This window comes from Anopheles arabiensis, chromosome 2 (assembly GCF_016920715.1).
Source record: "Anopheles arabiensis isolate DONGOLA chromosome 2, AaraD3, whole genome shotgun sequence".
NCBI lineage: Eukaryota > Metazoa > Arthropoda > Insecta > Diptera > Culicidae > Anopheles > Anopheles arabiensis.
Genome location: NC_053517.1, coordinates 35,348,385 through 35,370,901, shown reverse-complemented (window position 1 = coordinate 35,370,901; position 22,517 = coordinate 35,348,385). Strand labels below are relative to the sequence as shown.

At 44.7% G+C, this 22,517-nt stretch overlaps 1 protein-coding gene across 1 annotated transcript in view; it reads left to right on the top strand.

Annotated features, from left to right (window-relative positions):
- Window positions 1-521: 521 nt before the first annotated feature.
- The window catches only part of LOC120896372, a 65,595-nt gene continuing 43,599 nt past the window's right edge, over window positions 522-22,517 (top strand). Inside the window, exon 1 of the mRNA XM_040300424.1 lies at window positions 522-536. The gene's annotated coding sequence lies outside the window, so the exon portion shown is untranslated. The remainder of the gene's footprint in view (window positions 537-22,517) is intronic.

The following is a 22,517-nucleotide window of genomic DNA, read 5'->3' as shown; positions in this document are numbered from 1 at the left end:
CGCTCTCTTTCTCTCTCTTCTGTGGGCAGTGCGACGTAATCAAATTTACCGAATGACGCGAAATGCGTCCACGACAACGCTGAACCGAACCGCAACCGAGGTCGGTGGTTTTGTATCTCTTGGCTTCAAGCGATGCACGAATTCCGGTGAATTCACGTCATCTCCCGTCCATGACGATGGAGCACATGCGGCTGGCGTCCCCTTCGTACCGACCGCCCATCGGGCACCGTTCACTCAAAAGCACCGTGGACAGTGGACGGTACTTTCTCCATGTACTAAGATGCTTTGCCATAGTGGTTTGATATTAATTCAAAATTATCTTTTTTTTCTTTTCTTTCGTTTGTTGTTGTCGAAGAACAGTTTGTTTGCACGAAAACCGTTTAAGCCGGTGTTCATCGGAACAGTGGTGACACGAAAACAGCAAAAGCAATCCGTAATTAGGCAGTACGTAGTGAGTCATCGATTTATCGATCTCTTAGTTCATCCGATGCCCCGGTGCTTTGTCACAGAAGGATGTGTTACTAAAAACACTTACGGTAAGTTCTATTCATTCCACCAGTTTATTCTTTTTATGGAAAAATATAATAAAAACGGTTTATTATTGGTTTATTCTTTGATATCATTCGTCCTTTATTATTTTTTTAAATAACTATTGTTTGCATTTGAATAATGACATTTTGATGGCGTAATGATGGCTATTAAAACAGGTTTTCTTTTTAAAGTTTATGTTTGATATTTCAAACGTCATTTGATACGTCATTTGATATATTTTGTACTGTAGCCTTTAGACTAGACTCAGTGCTCTTCAACCTTTTTAGTAACACGAACCACTTAGGTTTGCCTCTATATTTACCGCGGCCCGTCTATATCAAGGGGGTGGGGGATAGGTGATTTTTAACAACCCTTTTCAGGAATTTATAGAAGATTCATACAGGTGATAACTATTCTTGCAATAGCAAAAATCAATTCTTTCGTCGACCACGTCTATTAACGCCACGGACCACAGTTTGGAGACCACTGCACTAGACTGACAAGATTACTGCTTGGGGGACTGGTTATATTTGTATAACATTACAAATTTAAAGGCAAATTAACGTTATTTTCCGTTGTGGTGACTCTGAGATTACAAAATTCGTTTTGTTCTTATAATATTTTCATTTGACAGAACAAATGGTAGTCAGTCAACACCTTCCTTAGTCATTCGGATAACATAGATTTGGGTGGCTTATTCATACCACGATCCATAGCAATGGTGTATAGGCAGGGCAGGATCAACTTATAACGGATGCGATTTTAGTTTGTGCAACATCTCGGACCACATGTAGCATGATGTAAACTTGATACTCCCAATATTTTGGACATTTTCCTATTCTGCGTCCTTTGGGGGTATTGTTAATTTCTACGAAGTTTATGTAGTAATGTAGAGTTCCGTAACAATTCACGAATAACTGCTGTAACGATCAGAAGAGGAATGTGCTTAAGAACGACTAAACGATGTAATCTATCGTAAAGCAAATCATCGCACTAGTACACATTGTCGAAAGAATTGAACCATCCTACCCTAGCTTTTTGGTAATGCTATTTGCGCTATTCAATCAATAGATCGCTCACCATTTATCTCGCAGCCTCTTGCATCTGTACCGTTTTGCGCTCCAGGCTGCGCCTATGACTTTTCGAAGTGGCTGCTGGTCATCCAACTATTATCCATTTCCTTCAAATCGTGGCCTCAAGAATGCGTCCGGCCATCGTTGTGCAGGCTTCATTCATGCTGAAGCTTCCACGTTTTCCACGTGTGTCGTACCAAAAGACACTAAAAATCTGGCAAACAAAAATCCGCTGGCCATGCCGAAACAAAACCCTGCTCGCGCATGGACCGTGAACACGCAAAGCGGAGCGAACGGACCGGCCGACCAACCAACCAACCGACCTTACTGTCCCTGTGTTCCCGTTCCCGTCTCCGTCATTCATATAAAGCTGGCATATCCCTACCCATTTCAAGCGAGACCGCTAGGCCACCATCCCGCGAAGCATGGGGGTTATACGAGTGAACAAAAAAGCAGCTTTTTTGTTGTTGCTGCACTCATCCTTCGCCATGTGGCGCACTCGACTGGTTGCTCCTGGTCCAATGGGAGGAGGAAATAACGTAAGAATGCAACGGTGGGCCAATGCAAGCCAAATGGAAAACACTGAGCTGTGTGCTGTGACTTTGCCCCGACTTGCTGCAAGTGCTCTTGCTCTCGGGGCGTCTCTGGTCCGGCGGACGATCGGGCGCACGATGCTGCTCTGGTCGTCATTGAACTATATGAATATGCCGCGGCTATGTGCACATGGTAGGTGGTAGTAGCCATCGCACACCGTCGTGTCTGCACGATTGTTTGTGGCGCCCCCTCCGCGTGTGTTGGTCGACCCTGAGAATGTTGACGGCGATCGAGCGTGGATGGCGATGGTCAAGAAATAGTGCCCATCGTCGTGCGGAAAATGTGCTCTGTACATCCCGTGTGCGCACGGTGGAAGTGTGGGGCAACAGTTTTCGGGAATAAAAACGCGACTATTATCCTGCAATTGCGTGTGTGGTGCAGGAGTGAGTAGAGGTGTAATTGGGGACTGGGGTTTGCGGTGGAGTGGTGGTATCTTGGATGTACCTAGGCGCTGGCACTATCCAACAAACCGTCCAAAGCAAGCAGTCGTCATCGTCGTCCTGGTGTCGGAGCGAGATTGGTTTCTCTCCGTTACTGCAACTTCACCCGATTGAGATGGCGTTGGCCCTCGTACGCGAGCGGATGCACGCTTGCCCTAGGAACTCGTAAAAGTATTTTGGTAGCATGATGTATCATCGCTGTTTCTAACTGTGCGGAGAGTTTTACAAAGTATAATAAGTTCCCTCGATACTGGGAGCCTGTAAATTTGCTTTAGTCCATCGGATCGATTTGTATGAGTTTAAGTAGTAGTACATAAAATAGTTTAATGAAAACTTCATTACAAGTTTTTACATTCAGTTTAGACAGTAGATATTAAATATTAGATATTTTAACAATATTTATTGATAAATGGTATAAAGAGTAAAAATAGTGGGAAAAACTTACTTCTGCCTTTCCTTGGTACTGCATTATAGTTTATTTATTGTTGAACTGTTTTGTTTTTGTTAGTTATTATTTATTTCCTTGTTACGAGTATTTATTAAGACTCTGGTAGTTTTATCTCTTTTTTGTCCCATTTTGAAACTTTTGTCTCAATTTGAACAATTTGAAATACACATATTGTAATGATTGATTATTTTATTCACAATTGTTTTAATTTATTGTGTTACTGTTTCGCTCTATTTAATCGTTTCATTCAATTTATCTAAAGGCTATAAAATCCACTTATTATTTAGATTTCTTTTATAATGAAGGGAAATTGATTTATGTTATAAGTCGTCGGAAAATATTCGTTTCAAAGTCTATTTCATTTTTATACTATTTCACATATAAATAAACGTGCATAGTTAATAGATGATTTCAATATAATTGTTACTTTTTGCTCTATACATTGTCTAACCGGTTCATACATAATGTATAAAGCTGCTAAAGTTTCATAAATTTACAACTGAAAAAGATAAGTAATATCAAGGGGAAAAACTTGAATAGAAACTGCTAAGAAGTATGTAGAATTCTACGTTATCCTACGTTAAAGGGGGTTTCTACCTCTTTTCTATGTGTATAAAATTAAGCAAAACATTCACCAGTAATTTTAATAATTAAGAAAACCTATGCACGTTCCGTTTTAAAACATATTGAAATGTTTCATACCTAAGTTACTTAACCATTTGTCCGATCGCTAGGATACGGCTCCACTCGTGAGAACCCCACCATACAACCCACTAGTTTTGCAGATTCACCCCATTTTCCCGCTTTTCCATTCCATAACCGTAGAAGTTGTCGTCTAACTTATTTTCCTGAAGCCTCCAAACCGTTCGTACCTTCCGACCGTTGTCGATGACGGCCTACTACGTTGGAAGCTTCAGCTTCATTTTATCACCCTCGCCCGCCCAACTTGTGCAGCGGTTTTTTTTATTTCACTTTAACAGTACTATTACTTTCTGCCCCACAATTTGACAGTGTGTGAGAGTGTGTGTGTGTTTGTGTGTGTGAGTGTGCTTTCGTACAGCCATTGTTGGGGTACTATTGCTTCTTCCATGCCGCCACAGCACCATAGCAGCCGTGTGGAGCACACCATTTTTGTTTTCGTCCCAAATATTGTGTACGGTCTCTCGCTTTCACCAACGCTAATTGTTGCTCGGTCCTGCTCGTCGCCATTCCTTTACGACGCCATCATTTGCCGTCTCTTTGTTACACTTTTTTGAGTGCGCTCTCTCTCTCTCTCTCTCTCTCTGTTTCGCTCACACCGTCTTGCTCTCTGTTTCGTTGGTGCCCACACTGTTGGGTGAGGTGTGTGGGGGTGTGGTGAGGAATAATGGTGGAGCAGCTCAGGTTGAAACAACAACGGCGATCGAGATTGAACCGCTCTGCTGTATTTCTTCTGGTCGGAACGGTCCCATCTCCTTGGGAAAAATGAAATGTTTCATCTTACGGGCCCTCGCCCGTACTTCGGTTACGACGCACGGTGCTGCTCGGACACTGCAGGCGTAAACATTCCGATCGCTGTACGTTCGCCAGCTCCGTTCGTTTCGATCGATGGTGCTGTTTTGGATATTTTGAAATGTTCGTTACTATCCGGTATCGTTATTTTCTGCGTCTGATGTCGTGCAATTCGTTTGAGGTTTGAGTTGCTACAAACGCAATTTCCCGTAAAAATATGGTGACCGAGGAAACACATTTAAAAAAAGGGATAACAATTGTTTGTTTAGAGATTGTTGAGCGATGAGGCATTCCACCAAAGAGTTGTAATGTGTGTGGTAATGCTTTTCAAAAAGTCTAAAATTTCAAGTAAAAGCCAAATTAAAAAAAATACGTTTGAATCAAATTTGAATCTAGTAACAATATATGAACAATTTTCTGCAGTAAATCTGTAAGGTGTAGAAGATAAGTTTCTAACATTGTTTCATTTCTAACACGTAGCTGTAGTGTTACATCGTTCAAAATTCTAAGTCAAGTGATGATATTCTAATCCCAAACTATGACCGCTCCGTAGAAACAACTTAACGGTTTTCGATAGTCCAACACGCTCCGCTCGAAACGAAACACAAACAACCACATGGTCACCGTACGACAGCACGGGGGTCACACGTGTCTCGGTCGAAGCGCGCGGAATCTGCGCGGGTTGAAATACGAGCGTCTCGAATCTAATGCAACACACGACCGTATTGAACCTCGCTAGCAGTAGTAAAACTTGCATTGCTTGCATCCGCGTTCCCGCGCGCGATTACGGGCGGCAGGTGCGGCCACCTTTCGCGAACCGCCGTAGAGAATTGTGCGGCGAATGGCGCACGCATATAGCACGGCCCAGTCGAAAGGGGGGAGGGGGGCACCGGTTCCGGGCAAACCGGATGGATGTCATCGCTTTAGCTGTCAGTTTTGATTAGACTAGTAGTTCGCAACATTGAAGCAACAGTGAAGCGATAATCATGTTAGTGTATGGATTGTTTGTTTTGGTTGCTTGCTTTATTAACTTTTGAGTAATTTGTGAAATAGACGATGTCTTTGTCTTTGTAACTGAGCTTGAAAGTTTTGCCGAATCGATTTATGCTATCGAGGCAGAACATTGTTGTTTGTTTTTTTTTGTTTTTGTTTATTTGTTGTGCTTATTTTCAGTTCTGCGCGAGATATCGTGCTGCGTTTGAACGGAGAAAAAGCAAACCACATTCACGCACGAACGAACTCGTACGCACGCAATCCACCATTCACAGCTGCGTAGCTGCTCGATATAAACCGAGCGGCCGATTTTCTAGAGCACACGCGGTCTGTGCTGTCTGGCTTTGCAAAGGCAAAACAGAGAGCTCGGTGTTGTGGTGTGTACCCGCGGTGACCCAAAATATTCAAAATTAAATCCTGCTCCTTCAAGCAAGCAGATTTTTGTGGGGTCAAAAATAGAAGGCAAGCAAACGGAAGCGAACACGCTGCTGTGCATTTGTATCTTGGCACGCTCTAAATTCTGTTAAAGTTTTCAAAAAATATAATCGCGCGAAATGCGCTTCCCGTCCTGTGCTTCCCTCTAGCGGCGGTTGGTGTAAGCTCGCTTTACATTGGGGTTGCTGTGTTGTTGGTGTACTGTGAGCATATTTATAGCGCTACACACAGTGAGAACATCTGCTAACCAGCTTGAAGCTATTACTATTTCATAATTTTCTGTTGAATCTTATACTAGCTTTAACATTTGACATTCAAATCGTTTCTGCAAGCGGTAGCGTTTTGCAGTAGCATTCTCCGCAAGGATGCTGACCGCGAACTACCACCCAAACGAAACGGGGCGCCAACGTGTGTGTGTGCCGGGAAAGCGAACCAAGCGGCCAGCGAACTGACGACGCGCACGCAAGATAGGAAATGAATAAAACTTCATTTGTGGCTAAGTTCATTCGGCTAGTTTGACGTTTCTCCGGGCCCCGGTTTGCCGGTGCAAAATGCGATTTGCCCTGCTTTAAATGCAGCGCAAAAACCCGACCGACCGACAGCAACCGAACCGAACCGAAACCGAACGGTGCGGCACCGCTGCCTTAGATTTTTGCGCTGCGAAACGTTCAAACGCGGCCAACGGACAGAGGGAGGACAGGCAAGTAGAGCAAACTCGTCCCCCCCGCCCCAGACGTTGATCAGGCGGTGGTGCCCATAACATTGACAGCAGCACTGCCGCTGGCTGCTGGCAGCACTGGCCAATTGATTTTGAATTCAGCCACATTTGACCGTTCGGTACGCGCGCGTATTATAAAACGCATTTTCGCTCGCATGGTGCGTTGCCTAGCGTTGCCAACCAAAGAAAACCTTCACCGGTGCGCGTACACCATTGTGTACACCATTCGGTGCTGCTACAGTGGTACAGTGAAGGGGCGAATCGTTTCGCGCGGTAAAGCATCTACTACTACTACCACTACTACTACTACTACGACTGCTGCTTCTACCTACTACCATCAACGGCAAAAGTGGGATGGCCGAGCACAGGCGAGTTCGCATGGGCGCCGTATTTTTCTATCTAGCGCTGACTCGAGCGCTGATGCTTTGTTGCCAACCTAGGCTCGGTCGCAGCACCCTAGCAGTGTTGCGTTCGAATTTCGCTCTGGTTCCCTCCTGCAATCCCCACCCCAATCGTGGTGGTGTCCCGTCGCCTTGTGTCGCATCGCTTTTGCGTTATTTGCTGGGTTGCGAAGCCAACCCCGACATACACACACACACACCGACACACGTTCGCATATACCATCCCGTCATACACCACCCCACAGCAACGATGCTTGCTCCTCCTGGGGCCATCACCCACCATCGCCGCCTGCACTGCCATTCGCCCTCCTCTTGCTCTCATCCCTTCTTTTCTCCTCCCCTTTCCCCCCTTCCTTCCTGTGTGTGTGCGCGCCAGTGTGCGACTCTCTTAACAAACGGCAAAAACCAACGCTCGCCCTAATGGAAATCCATTCGTTTGTCGGTGATTATACTTCTTCGTATATAGCGGGCGCGCAGAGCCGTGGTGGCCCACAAACAGGGATGGAGCGAGCAGCGTGCCGGTGCGGCAGACAGGGAAGGAGCGTGTGAGAGAGAACGGGACGGAGCCAGAAACAGAGAGAGAGAGCGAGTAAATGAGACTGTGCGGCAGATCGGGCGGACGGGCGGGCACAACAGCGCAGATAGTAGGAACGCCTAGCATCAGCACACCAAAATCGACAGACACAGCAGCGCGTAGCACTGAGAGCACCGAGCGTCCCGGGATTGGACGGAACCGGCACGGTGGGTCAACTGCTGCATGTTGTCATGGTCAAAATGTAAGGGGAGAATTTGATGAGCGACGGTAAAATGGTCCGTAAAAGTTTGTGCAGATTTCTGAAGTTTAATATTTTCATAATCTTTTCAGTACAAGTCATGTTGTTTTTTTTTTGTTTTGCTTTTGAAAACTCGTATGTAAGTACATTACATATACCGTCATTATCCGATATAAGCTATCGTACGGGACCGAGTGCAATAGCGTATCTAGGGTTTTCGCGTATAGCGGATTCCAATACAAAAAGAGTTTATTCTACCGGTTCAGGGGTCGAAAAATATCGTAACAGAATTTTGAATCAAATATTTTAATCGAAAAATAGGTATCTTTTCCACAAATTTGATGCAACATGGCTTTGAACATTAGTAAAATTAAAAAAGAGCATAAAATACTTCAATTAAGATAAGTATTTCTAAAAAAACACATGGAGCTGTCACATTATGAGGAATCGCGTACTGCGAATTCGCGTATATCGAGTATCGCGTACTGCGGAGAATTGCTATAGTATCTTGTTTTAATTCTTATATCAAACAACCAGTTTTTAGCCGGTCTCGTAGTACAGTCGTCAACTCGTACGACTTAACAACATGCCCGTCATGGGTTCAATCCCCAAATAGACCTCGCCGCCATACGTAGGACTGACTATCCTGCTATGGGGGGGAATCAATTAGTCACTGAAAGCCAAGGCCACTAGTGGGTACAGGCAGGCCTTGACCGACATCGGTTGTTGAGCCAAAGAAGAAGAAGATCAAACAACATCCTGTGGACATATTAGCATTGTTTCTATGTGGCTTTGATAATCATTTGGTCGGTATCATTTAATGATTAGTGGTTGATGGTTACTTCTCTTCTCATGCTCTCAGATAGTTCTAACTTTGCATCAGGCTATCAGGCTCTCTTTTTTCTCCTTTGTATTAGGTTATATCTCGCTTTTCAGACAAAGTCAAGAGATACGATAAGATCCATATCTTTATTGATCTCATCCATATGAGCTATCCATAAATCGTAACCGATCGTATCGATGTGTAAAATGTTAAAGCTGTTAATAAACTTTCGCTTCTTAATATGTGATAACGGCGAGCTTTAAATTCTTCCTCTTTAGTATCATCCAATCGGATCATCGAACCTTGTTACAATGGGATGCTCCAAATGGGAATTGAACTCGTTTGTCATTGTAGGCTCCGGTGCTTTGACACACTAGACTAACCGGGCCACACCGTTTTAAAGTCCTCGGCTCTTACAATTGTAGTTAAACTGGAATGTAATGGGTTGTGTTATAAAACTCATTTATTTTTAAAATTCTTGCTTCAGCTGTTGTTCTCCTTACATTAAAAAAGCGAGTAAAGTAAATAAGCTCAATTTGAAGCTTCTAAAAAAAAATAATAAAAAAACAAACATTTTTACCTAACAATCAAGATAATTTTATATATTTATCATTATTACAAATAAAAAATGAAACCAAGAAAACAACCAAAGGCATTTATTTTGCATTTAATGAGGTTGGTCGGAATTGTTAATTTGTGTGTTAGATTTGACGATTCCCAACCATAAGAAGCATTGAATATTTTTGTTCCTACTCGTTACGGGTACATCCTTACCGAGTTTATCATCAGTACACAAATTTCAAATAAAGTCCAAGTACATTATTATAATTAAATATTAAAAAGTATTTGAGAGTTGTTGCTGAGAGTTTTATGACGTTGTTTTTCGTATACTTGGATCCCTCAATTCATGTTAACCTATGAATTTTCTTACGTGATCAAATAAATCATTAGATAAATGCTAATAGAATGATTACTAAGTGACAAATTAAATAATTCGTAGTTTTGTAGAATGATGCTGTTAATACATTTTAAATTGATCTTAAGTTGAAGTCTTGTACAGAAATTTATAAATTCAAGATTGATGAAAAGTCCTTTCATAATGAAACATCTAGCATATATTACATTAACTCAACGCTGTTAAAGAATATACTTATATAAATCTACTACTATCTGTCACCATTTTTTATCGCACTGGTTAAAATAGTAGCAACCATCAGCTCGCGAACCCAGTGTGCCAGTGCCCTCAGAGTCGGTGCCGGAGCCCGTCATCGCTATCGTACCGGAGTGCACAAACAGCACACCGAGTGCCCCGAGTGTGTGTCTCGGGACCGAGAAACATCGAGCACCGCATTACGTACGAGTGGTAAAAACCCGCACAAAGCAATAACATCAGCAGCAATACCACCACCATCATCATCAGCAGCAGCAGCAGCAACAGCAGCAGCGTCAGCTTCGAGCACATCGAGCACACAGCAAACGGCACCGATTCGACGAACAAGCGAACGAACGAACAAAATGGGGAATCGAGAGACCGTCACTTTTTCGAAACCCTCTTTCGCACTCGACGCACACACAGACACACACATGGTACACAGCGCAGAGCCGGGGCAAAACTTCTTCGCTGCCTTTTTCCCTCGGTTTCGGTTCGGTCACCCTTAGCCGGTGTGTTCGAATGTCAAAATCCCATCGTACCGTCCCGCTCGAGCGCGTACCGTGCCCGGCTGCGGGTATCGGTCCGCTCGCTCACTCCCTCGTGCGGCGTAGATTAAGAGCCTCGCCTCGCCCTCCGTTTGCGTCCTCATCCCTGCTACGTGAACAGCAGCAGGCTTTCCTTCCCCATGCACGTTTCATCCTTCGCGCGCGCAACCCTTGGCATCCGTTTGCCCGTCCAAGCGCTCGCTCATTGCCTCTGCCGCTCGATGGTGTGTGGCAAGACCATTGCCGCCGCCTCTATACACGACGTGTACCGGGCTTGATGAGGCCGGCAGATTTCTCATTCGAACTGCCAAACGACCCGAAAGCGGCACATTTCGAACGGCATAACCGGGAACTGAAGGAGAACGATGGAAGATACAAAACGTCAGAAGAAAAAAAAAATACCCAGGCATAACATCGACCAGGCGGCTAGATAGATTAATACACTGGTACGAACAATAGTGGCAGCAGGTTGGAAGCCTGTTTAGATTCTATAGTAGAAATTTAAAATGTACGTTTTTGAGGCAGAAAAAGGAAATTTTGAGAGCATTTTTAGTGACATGTTTAAACACTTTTTTATATTTTTGATTGTATTAATAGTATATTTTAATATGTTTTATTTTAAAATCAGTTTTTAAATGTAAACGAGATGTTTTCTTTTAATAATTACTGCAAATCAGCAATCAGTAGAATCAGAATCAGGAGGAAAGTATAAGGTAGTATGAGTTACGTCAAATGTGTTAAAAAAAGTTAATCCAAAACAGGCAAACATGACAAGGCACCGTTGGTTTCACGTCATTTTTCCCTTAATCGATTTCATTAAGAAGAAATCTCCGTAACATTTTAAATAGCCTAATTTTTGTATTTAAAATGAATCGGTTTGTTATAAAATACAATCCACACGTTAACCTTCCATAAACGTGCTTTGCTTCACGTACACTAAGAGAGAAGCTGTACAAAAAAGCAGCTTAGTATGCGGCGCAACGCGTGTCAAGCAAAACTGCGATAAAGAAATGCAGTATACGCACGCTTGCTGCTTCAACCGCGGCCACCACTGTAGGCATTACCGATCGAAGCGCTCATTTTTTTCCTACAACCACCAAGTCGTCAATCGTATAGCCGTCGTCATCAACGCCGCCACCACCACCACCACCGCCGTCCATCCGCCAAACCCGACCCCAGCCGTTCCTCATCGCCGTGCGCAGTGTCTCGTTTGGGGCGGCAAACAATGCTTATGCCTGAAGGTGACTTTTCTTTTGCCGATGCGTTGGCTGGTGCCCGTTCGCTTGCTCGCTTGCTTGCTTGCTTGCTTGCTCGTTATCTTTTCCTCTCCATCGCCGTGGTACTTTATTCCATTTCATTCCATTTTTCACTCCCTCTCGCTCGCGTTTCGCAGCGACGACGCGCGACTGACTCACGCGCGCGGTTCACGTCCTTCCTGCGAACGAGGCAAACGGGTGGCGCGGCCCCATCACGAGCGCTTCTGCTTCCACCGCCAACCAATATCATTTCGCTCCACGCTTTGCTACATCATAATGGCTCACCGGCGACCTCGTCCTCGTCGTAGTCATCGTCGTCGTGGTCGTCGTCGTCGTCGTTGTTGTCATCTTTTTGTCGGGGTGCTGCTACGGCTGCTTCCGTTCCCTGGTCGCATTTCGCTCGCTCTGCCCGTATGCCCCCGTCCACCCTTAGGAGCTCGTTGTATATTGCGAAGGAAATGGATGGAATTTTTCCATTCTGAAACTTCATCTAACTAAACTGTCACGTTGAACCGTTGGGTTCGGAACTCCGCTAAACCTTTTTGAGGACGGAGATCTCGCGCGCGCCCCTGCGCTCGAGAGCGCTGCGTTCTGGGCGTTTATGTGCTCTGCTCGAGTCCTTCTGCCCTTAGTAGCAGTGGCGGTGGATTTGCTGTTTAGTGCTCAAGATTTGGTTTCCACTAATGGGAGTTGTATTTTTGGAAGCCGTGCATACACGATGTCGGGGCGCTCGGGTTTTGAACTGTTTTCGCTCCGCAGGAAGTCAAAACTGCTGCCAGCAGCGCGTATGGCGCACGTGAGAGATCGCATGCGGTTATGTTGAGGTTTAGAGCATTTCAAATTCAAAAACAACTGCCTGCGTTTTGGTGGAATCAGAGGGGCGCAGTGTTTGATAAGATAGAACATATTTTACTCAACTGTATATTGATCAACATTGTATGAACTTATCTCGGGTTGGAAGAATAGCTCAGATAGTAAGACAATTTTTTCCCTGAAATAATTGACATTTAGTTTAAATTTTTCTGTCTCAGAAATACTAATGTAGCAGAATGATAAACAGAAAATTACGAAAAGACTTTACTACAGAGTTGTAATATCATTGAAATAATGTTATTCAATATCGCTACAAAATTTCGATTCAACAAAAACATTTGCCAAAAACGTCATTTGGCATGCGCATGTACGATTTAAATATGTATGAAAACCATTTCGTACTAATTGTGATTTATGTATTTTTGGTATATTAGTAAGAGTGCAAAATATAAATATTTGATTATGAGCGTTATGTATCAAATGTTCGTTATCAAACGTTTAAATGTTTTGTACATTAAATGGGACTGGAGTTCTTATAATAATTTAGTACAAGTAATAGTTTTTTTTTCTCTAGAAATCAAGCTTTTAATACAAGAATGATGAAAGTACAAGATGACATAGTATTGCAGGAACATGTTTCAATAATTGCTACTACTTTCCTCACTAGTTATATTGACATTTTCTGTTTCGAAATTGCAAATACTTTTTGAAGCGTTTTTTTTTTATCCATATACACAAAACAGGTATAAAACTTCGGAGTGCACGACGTCTTACGCCAGAGTGGAAAACTCTCGGCTTAAAATACCTACCACGTACTTCCAGGGACGGTTCGATAACGAATGAACATGAAAACGTTACCGAAAACCCCTAAGAATCGAACCATTCCATCAACATCGAGACACGCTTCCCTGTCCGTTCGCTATTTAGTTCTGTTCCCTCTCTTTGCCACGCCACGCGCAGCGGCAACACATGCAAAACAATGCTTTAAAAAATACATAAAACGCTCATAAGCGCATCCAGCAGGTTGATGCGAAGGGATAAATTCATTTCCGCTGTCATGTGTTCCCCGGAACGGCCGAACTTCGGGCCAAGAGTTTCTGAGCAGCGAAGAAAGCGCGAGCGACCGGAGAGCGCACTGGTTCGGTACGAATAGGGTACGCTTTGCGGGAAAATCATGCGAGCGGCGCCCAATGTCAGGTGATTATTTGAAGACGATGAAAAATGCCACAGCGCTTTTAATGTGCTTTGGACAAAAAGGTGCACCGAGAGCGCCAAGGCAAGGCAAGAGAGTGAGCGAAATCGTTAAGAGCATCCAACGCCTTATCATTACGCTTTGCGCCGCTAGGAAAAGCGCTAAACAGAGGCGACCCCCGAGAGCGAGAGATAGGCAGCTTCCTGCAATGAGGGGGAAAACATGTTCGATTATCGGAAGAATAACAATGTGTGTGCTGAAGGTTAGCGCGCAATCGACCGGCCAAAAACTAGATCGATGCCAGAGCGCACTGTGCCAAGTGCCGAGAGCGTCAGATGGAGAGAGAGCGAGAGAGAGCGAAAAACGGTGGCCGTGTCGATCCTAGCGCGTATATCCTTCGCAAACGTGTCCGCGGGGAGTGGGATCGTGCTAGTGCTCGTGAGAGAATTCAATATTTAATCGGTTCTGTGCACAAAGATCCCTTCCGTTGTGCGGTGCGGCTGGTGGCACCCGGCTCTAGCGCCAGCACGGCGGTGGTGTTGCCCACCAGCACCGTGAGCAGCCACATCAGAACCATTTCGATCGCAGAAGGCTTCGAAACGCGACACACAATGCCATTAGTTACCGTCTAGGAAGCAGCGTGGCCACGTTTCAAAGCTCGACGTGTTGTTGACGAACGGTGCTGCTGCCGCTCGGCACGCTTTCGAAGCCTGCGAAGGGGAGAACCGCGAAGCGTACAGTGCCCGGCTCGACCCTCTCGGCAATCGGCGAACGGAATGGAATGCTGACTGTTTCGAGTACGCAGTAAGCGGAAAGTTACTGGGTAGCGAAGGGGCACGAAGAAGTGACGCACTGTGACGAAGGGAGCAAAAACCGGTGGATGGGAAGCAACGACCATGCCGGGTTTTTTTGTTTGTTTGTGCACCTCTGTCGCTATGTGTCTCTTTCGCTCACGTAACATTCATGTTGCTGCTGTCACCTTCCGTCCCGTACCGCTTACGTACACAGAGGCGAACACAGCAGAGAAACGTCAAAGGCGGTGCAGCGGGCGATTGCGAATGGTGAAACAGGAAGCAAGTATACGTCAGCCTTTGGTTGAGTTTTTCGATGCAAGGTTGGTGAAAAAAGGTAGAGCTGATGGGGTCTGGCGTGTCCTTTTCTCTACTCACCCTGGCCAGCAGCAGCTGTATGTATGTGCGCCTTATCGGCTGGCACACACATTCACATGTACAGCATTGGGCCTAGGTTGGCAGTGTGGGCAGCTCGCTACCTTTTGCTTGCCGAGTAAAGTCTTACTCATTTGGTCCGTTTGGCTTTCGTTTATTTGAGTTGGCCGATATGGCTTAACCCTTGCATGGCGGATGTCGGGAGTTGTAGCAACTCGTTGTTATGAAGGACTCGAAACGTCAAACTGAGAGAAATGTCAGCCGTTGGTTGTCAGACACAACTTATTTACCATTTGATAGGTTCATTTTTCTTGTGCATTATACCATCGTAGGGTTTAACATTAGTCACACGATTATATTTTCCTCATATTTTTGATGCTTCAAAATAATTTGCAAATGGTCCTAAGGTTTTTTTGTTAACAGTTAATTTTCATTTGATTTGACTCTTACTATAGTTTTAGAGAGTTAACTTTAACTGGCTAGTGATACATGTTTGAAGATCTCCTTGAAATTACCAAATATCATTGAATGTAACTCGTGTTTTGTGCAATATCTGCATTTCTTCGTTCTATTTAGTTTTAGAACCAATTTTTGTGTAATCCCCAACGATTTGTTTAAGCATACACAATTTTGAATGAACATACAAGATAACCAAAAAACATTATCAGTAACATAATCGAAATTAGGTATAACTTGTTTGACCTAATTAAAATATGGAATTTGAGATAAATTCATAAAATTCTATTAATATTAAAGTTATAAAAATATAGCTTGTTTATATTTGCTCGTTTATTATTTAAAAACTGTTGAAAACTTTTGTAATGAAGAATTATAATTATTAAACACTACTCATCAAAACTACTACCTACTACTATTTACCTTAGTCAAAGTTAAGTTTAATTTATTATTACTTAATATGTTTATTGAACCAGTTTTTTGATTTAACTTGACTTGTATCTGACTACTTGATTAAACCTTTACAATGGCGCTTCAACCTATTTTATGTATTAAACTTTCACATGCCTGAAATTGTTCTAATGTTTCAAACAGCAGAATAGAGAATACACCAAAGCTCTTCCATTTCACATCGAAGGGTGCACGCTGCCAGATAAACTTCGTCCTCCAAAGTACCCACACATACACTCTCCGACTGCGTGCTGACACGTGATAACACGCACATCCACATACAAGCGTGGTCACCTTCCTCCAAGCACACTCGCTTGGCCTGGCGAGAGTTGACAAAAAGTGTAGAAAAACAACAACAAAAACATAACAACCACATAAAATGCTTCGAAAGCTTCCACACTGCTGGCGCAGTAGGCGAATGTACTGCGATTTGACAGCTCACACGTAGAGCGTCGCCGTACGGGTGGGGCGGCAGAAAGCAGAAAGGAAGAGAGTGGAACCGCAGCTCCCACCGTCGAATAATGCTTGGTCGACCCCAGAGCTAGTGGGACACTGTGCAAGGGTGGCGATATGGGGGTTTTGGCGTGAATCAGTAACCACCATCGTGTAGGGGTGTGGTGTGTGTGGGTGGGATGTATGTGTTTTTTTTTCATCGCTTTTGCTTGCTTTGCTCTCCGACGGCACCGGCTCCGTGTGTCCGTATCGGGCGAATGAAGAGCACCGAATAGCACCGCACAGCACGGCCGCACACAAAAAAGCAACCTCAACCCGCACACATTCACACACACTCACTCGTTTACGGAGCATTGTTGATGGGGATTTTTGTTGTACGAGCGAGTAGCGGGTGGAAGTGCCACAGCAAAAGGGGTTTGAAAAATGGCGAGAGAACCTGTACGGTTGGTTCAGAAGGGGCCGCGACGATGGTGTGTAGGCCGCGGGAATAGTATCCAACTCTCTCTCGCTCGCGTATTGGATCTCCGCTCACGGCTGTGTGTGCGGTGCCCGTTTGCGATTCGGCTCTCGGTCGGTTTCGGTCGCGATGGCGGAGCAATGGCGCGATGATGGCAGCCACACCAATGGCTGCCCACGATGGGCAGTAACAATCTGTTCGCCGCACAACACAGTCCTGGGGAGCGTGTGTGGTGCGTACGCTTTGCATCGCGCACCACGTTTTCGTAACGAAACGACGTAAGAACGTATGATGGCACACGGTTTGGTACTGGCCGTCGTGTGATAACCGCCAAAAGGTTACATTTTATCGAACGTTAGTATTAAATGAAGCAAATGTAGCAGATGAGTTTACAGTGTTTTGTGTTTGGATGTAAACAGCAAAACGTTGTGGTAAAATGTGCCGTTGTTGACATTGACTAGTAGCCGGTAGTGCTAAGCCACAGGGCGTCTATATTCTCCATGGCTAGTTGAATAGTTGGCGCCAAAAAAGAAAGCAAACCAACTACAGATGGACATATTTATGAATTGTGACAAGCAAACGAGATATACTGGATATTACGCAAAAAATGTCAAAATAACATGTGCTAGTGGGCAAATATTTGTGGTGCTAATTTCACCGAGCAAACTAAACAAAAATCTTGAAACATAAGAATGCAAAACAGTGTAACTATCGACACTTCGTAAACAAATGACAATGATAGTAGTGTAACGGACTTTTAGCTGTTCAAAAAGTGCACTCTATATTCTCACTACACATTTTCCAACGCATTCACGAACTTTGCTGTCAAACGTGTAGTGGCGCACATTGAAAATACTCCACCAGCACACCAAAACAGCTGTCGAGCACGGCAGAGGCACGGAAAAAGCCGGCTGAAAACCCTCTTCTCTGTCCACCACAATACCGTCTACACAACAACAACACCGCCACAAATGAACAGGTAAGTGTGGTAGAGAGTGACGACGAGACCAGCCTTTGAGCTGCATCTGCACATTGTAAACAATGCATGTCGGCACTCCGCCGCCTCACCATTCTAACCCGAATGCAATGCGTTAGAACGTCGCCGCGCGCTTTATCGTGCGCAAATTGCGTTTGTAAACAAATCTCCACTGACCCCTTTGACGGCGGTACGAAGAGAGCCGTAGGAAGGGGGAGGGGCGTGAAGGGGAGGGTTGAGCAGGACGCTACGGGTACGAGCGTAACGTTGGTACGCAAACACACGTACGCGTACGCAGAGAGACATTAACAACAACAAAAAAATGGCCGTAAATATCTCTTCTAAATTGTGTACTTCGGAAGACGGAGTTGAATTACGCTCGGTAAAGAACAGAAGTACAGAGCAGTGGTCTGCGCTTGAGAGGCACGACATACGGCGAATGGTCGGGTTTTATGAATGGGTTTTTATCCTCACACCGCGTGTCGCGTACGCTCGGTGGGGCAGATGGAGCATGTCGTTGAAGTTTGTTTTGGGGTTTTCTTAAGCGTTCACCAGCGTTTGTTTTGTTCGTAACAAAGCGAGCTAATTATTTGTAGGAGAAACATTTTGGATGAGATGTCTAATCTGCACGTGTTTTTGCGCTTTCAATCGTTTAACCGTCCCGGGTAATCTATAACGGCCGTTGCCGTGTTTCGATACACGTATCGATAGGGATGGTGCTGTCTTAAGCTAAGGGTAATCTTTCGTTTGAATTGTTTGAACTGGCAGCAAGGTAGCACGCTCGGAATGCAGAATAATGACGAACATATTTCTTTACTATGTTTGCGTATGTAACAGCATATAAATTTTATGATTTCTGTTTTACATGCTGCAAAGGCTGATAAACACACACACACACCCCCGTGATAAGCTGGATTTGGCAACCTGTGTCAGGTGAAATATAAACGCCGTATCGGATTGTTTCAGTTGTGCAGCAGAGATGTATAAGGGGAAGTGAAAACATAAAATGCGCGCCGAAAGGTGTACAGCGTCTTTACTAGCCACATTTGCCCGCTTACCCGCCACAAAGCCCAGCTACAATGAGTTTGCTCAGGTGTTAAGAAAATGCATGCTCGTAAATTGCAAAGTTAGTGCCCATCAACCCTGGGGTTTGGCCCGTTTGGAGCTCCTTCGCTTTTTGTTTTGTTTTAATACTGCCGTAAATACAGCCGCCATTCCGGAGCAACGTGGGTCACGGGGCCACTCCGGGAGAAACCCCCCTACCACGCCGGCCCACCTAAACAGGGCCAATATTTTGCATGTACTCGATCAACGGGTACATCGGAGCAATTGAAAAACGGATTTTTTGTTTTGTTTTTGTTTGTCTCCTTTCTTTTAGAAGGACACTTTCGAGTAATTGAGCGCGCGCGCTTTTAACTCCGTAACACACTAACCCTTTGCTGTGTTTATGTGTGTGTGTGTCGTGTTGTATTTGTTATTGAAATGATTGCTAACGCGCGCTCTCTCGCCGGCGAAGCATCGAAAGAACATCGCGCGAGACACCCAAGAAGAAGAAAAGGCACAGCAGCATGTGCTAGGCAGCGCGCATACCACAGCACGCATCAAACCTCCGGCGCTGCCGCTTCCTCTCCGGCCCGCACCGACGGCTGTTTGTGCATATCTCTCTATTCAAAAAAGCACGTGCCACTCACGAGACGATGACCGCAAACGCGAGACGCCGGCAGCAACAATAACAGTAATAAGAGCACGAGGAGGGTGAGTTGAGTGGGGTGTTATGTTGGTACAGCAACAGCAGCAGCGACGGCAGCCGCAGCAGCGCGCACCGTACCGTATTTACGACGAGACACGACACGATGAAGGCGCCGCGCAATAAATCACTCGCCAATTTTCCTTCCCGTCAACATAATGTATTCGAGAGCGAGAGAGGGGAAATCGCCCAGCCAGCGAGCAGGAGAGAAAGTGGCCAAGCCTTTTGCTGCGGGTGCTGAAACGAGACGGGCCAATATGTGCTGCCGGGTGCTATTAAACTGGGCTGGGAAATTGGATAAACGGGGATCAGAGAGGGATGGGTGGGGGTAGCTCAGCATATTCTCAATTACGGGCTCCTTTTCCAGCGGTTGTAGTTGTGCTCTTGCGCACGGATCTGTGTGTGTGAGTGCGCTCTTTTTTATGTTTGTATGTTTATGCTCCACCACACTCCACCATGCCATAAAACGATTGTATACGGTTGTGTGTGTGTACGTGGGTGCTAGGGAGTGATATGGGTACACCATCCTTTCTCTGCCATTTCTTGCCAGCTGGGGGTGGGATTCTGCCTTGTTTGAGTCGTCACTGGTAGCCGTTGAGCAAAAAAAAAAAATGAACACAAAAAGGCGCGTGTCACGTTAAAAAATAAACAAACTCCACTACACACGCAAACACACACACATACATAGACGTTCGGGCAGCATCTGTTGATGCGCGCAATAATAATAATGATGGTGCATTTCTAAACCAGCTGATTGTGGTCACTGTCGGGTTTTTATTGTGAGTGTGCGGTCGTGTGCGCTCACGAGAGCATATTTTTGTCTTCTCCGCTGGAGCTAAAGATAGATTGAAATTAAGCTCACATTTCTTCTATATCCTATGTTCTACAAATATAACTATGGATGAGGCTGTGGTTGTGGACTTTTACATTTAATCCATTTACTTGCCTTTTGTGTACGCAATCATCGTTTATTAAGCTCGTGCTGAGCTGCTTCTGCTGCGTCTGCTTCTGTGGAGCTTAGCCTCGTCAACATCCTCAGCGTTAAAACGTTGCTTTCCCCTCCATCCCTAGCGTGCGGTTACAAACAAACAGGTGATTCATGGCGCACAAGAGCAATCAGCAAAACGCGCGTGTGTCTAGTTGTGGGTTTTGTTTTGATTGCCAATTTCGTACCACCCGGCCCCGAAAAACGAATCTCCCGCAAAGGGGTGTGTACGTCGATCAGCAAACTCTTGCCGATTCCGCGGCCACACGACCCGTCGCCCGTACCGTCCAATTGCGCGCGCGCGCGCGCACACACATTCCGGTTGCCAGCGATCGAGGGGACGGTTCGGCGTCGTGTGATCGTTTGCGAGATTTTCCCCGACATTAGGGCACGCCGCTGTACCGTACTACTCACGCTCTCCGAGACGCGCGGCAATGACACGCTGGATTAGATGCGAGATGACTGATGACCGAATGCCGGTAAGAGAGCACGCAGGGGGGAGGGGCGTGCATATCTACCGTACGGTGAGGGGATCCTAGCACGAATAAAACTCGCCGCCCGTGCGATCGATCGAGCAGGGCAGGTGTATGGTTGGTTAGAAAAGGAAAGGGATGATGCTTGTTACGGTCGCGGAATGTAAACAAAGTGAGCTTAACCTCCCCACCGCTGGGGGGGGGGGGCGGTGTGGGATGCGAGTGCAGCTAATTGCACGATGATGGATGGATTTCATTGACGCGGGTTCGATTGTGCGTGCGTGTTGGTGAGATCGCGGAATTTGCCGATCAACGTTTTTTATTGCTCTTCCGCCGGCCGGAATGGTGGCTCTCGTGAGTTCGCTGCCGAGGACAGATCTCTCACCAGGGTCTTGCTAATCTGGCGCACAGTGCAAAAATATATTAAAAGATGTGATAACGCTGAACTTTTGAAATAGTATACAATCAATTAATATCAAATGTTATATTTTTTTTTCAAATGAGTCATTGCAAGCAGAACAGATGCAGCAGAATCTTGGGTCATTTTATTGAATGTATTGCGCAAATCAACTTTAAAAACAAAAAAAAAATTACTTTAATTATGCCAACTCAAAGTCTTGTGGTATTTAGTCCCTAGGAAAATATTGTAATTGTGCCAGACTGGCTGTAACTGTATTATCCTTAACGTATATTGTGGTGTAATGTTTCTAAGAGCATTGCATCTTGTTATATTTCGTTTATTTTTCTGTTTGTCTGTCACTCACCTTAATATTGGGGCCCTTTCCGTTGTAAGTTCGTAGGCTGAAATTTCAGCCTGTCAGCTGTTTGCATTGTATAGCGGTTTTCGAGCAGCTGTCTAAGTGGGTATAATATACAGGTGGGCTTATCCCAAGGTGTATAAATTTAGAAGGCTGATTTTTATCGCTTCTGTTTTGGAATGAAGATTTTAAGAGTATTTTGTGTATTCGTCAAGCCTTAAGAAAGCTTGTTTGAACAAAAGTTTTCACTCGTTCTGTTAAAAAGTGATGCTCGAAATTGGTTATTAAAAAATGCTATGAGACCACCTGGATTACATACATTTTGATTCTATATTGCATTACCTGATCTCTTTAATGCACCTTGGGATAAATATAAACAAACCCTTGTTTTCGAGCAGGTACTCGAATTTAATTCTAGCTTTGTGGCTAGATTAATCTAGACTGAAAATTGCAGGCTAGTTTTTTGTGTGGTTTTGTATGGAGTCTTTACCTGATTTCAGCCTCCAACTGTCAAACTCCATACAAAAAACTAACTAGAATCGTGAAGGCCCCCATTAATAGGTTATGTCGGTATTAGCTATTTGAATGAGTAAAGGATTCAAATTTACTTTGTATAACCCCTGCGAGAAACCAGTTGTAGATGATCTACAAATCAATTATAAATTCGTATCTTCTTTATCGTTTTACATGCTGATACTCTCATTTTTTTAATGTTTAATGCTCAAAGTCTATAGAACGATCGAATTTGTTTTTTATTCGAGAGAGTGAACCTTTGTTCCAAAATGCAATGATAAAAAGACCTTTCACGTGTTTGATGAACTCTCCTGCACATTGTCCATCCTCTCTCGCCAGAGGATCGTTGTCGCAGTCCGGTAGCGATGAAGGTGTCGCTTCTTTTGCAATTCGTAGCCGTTTAT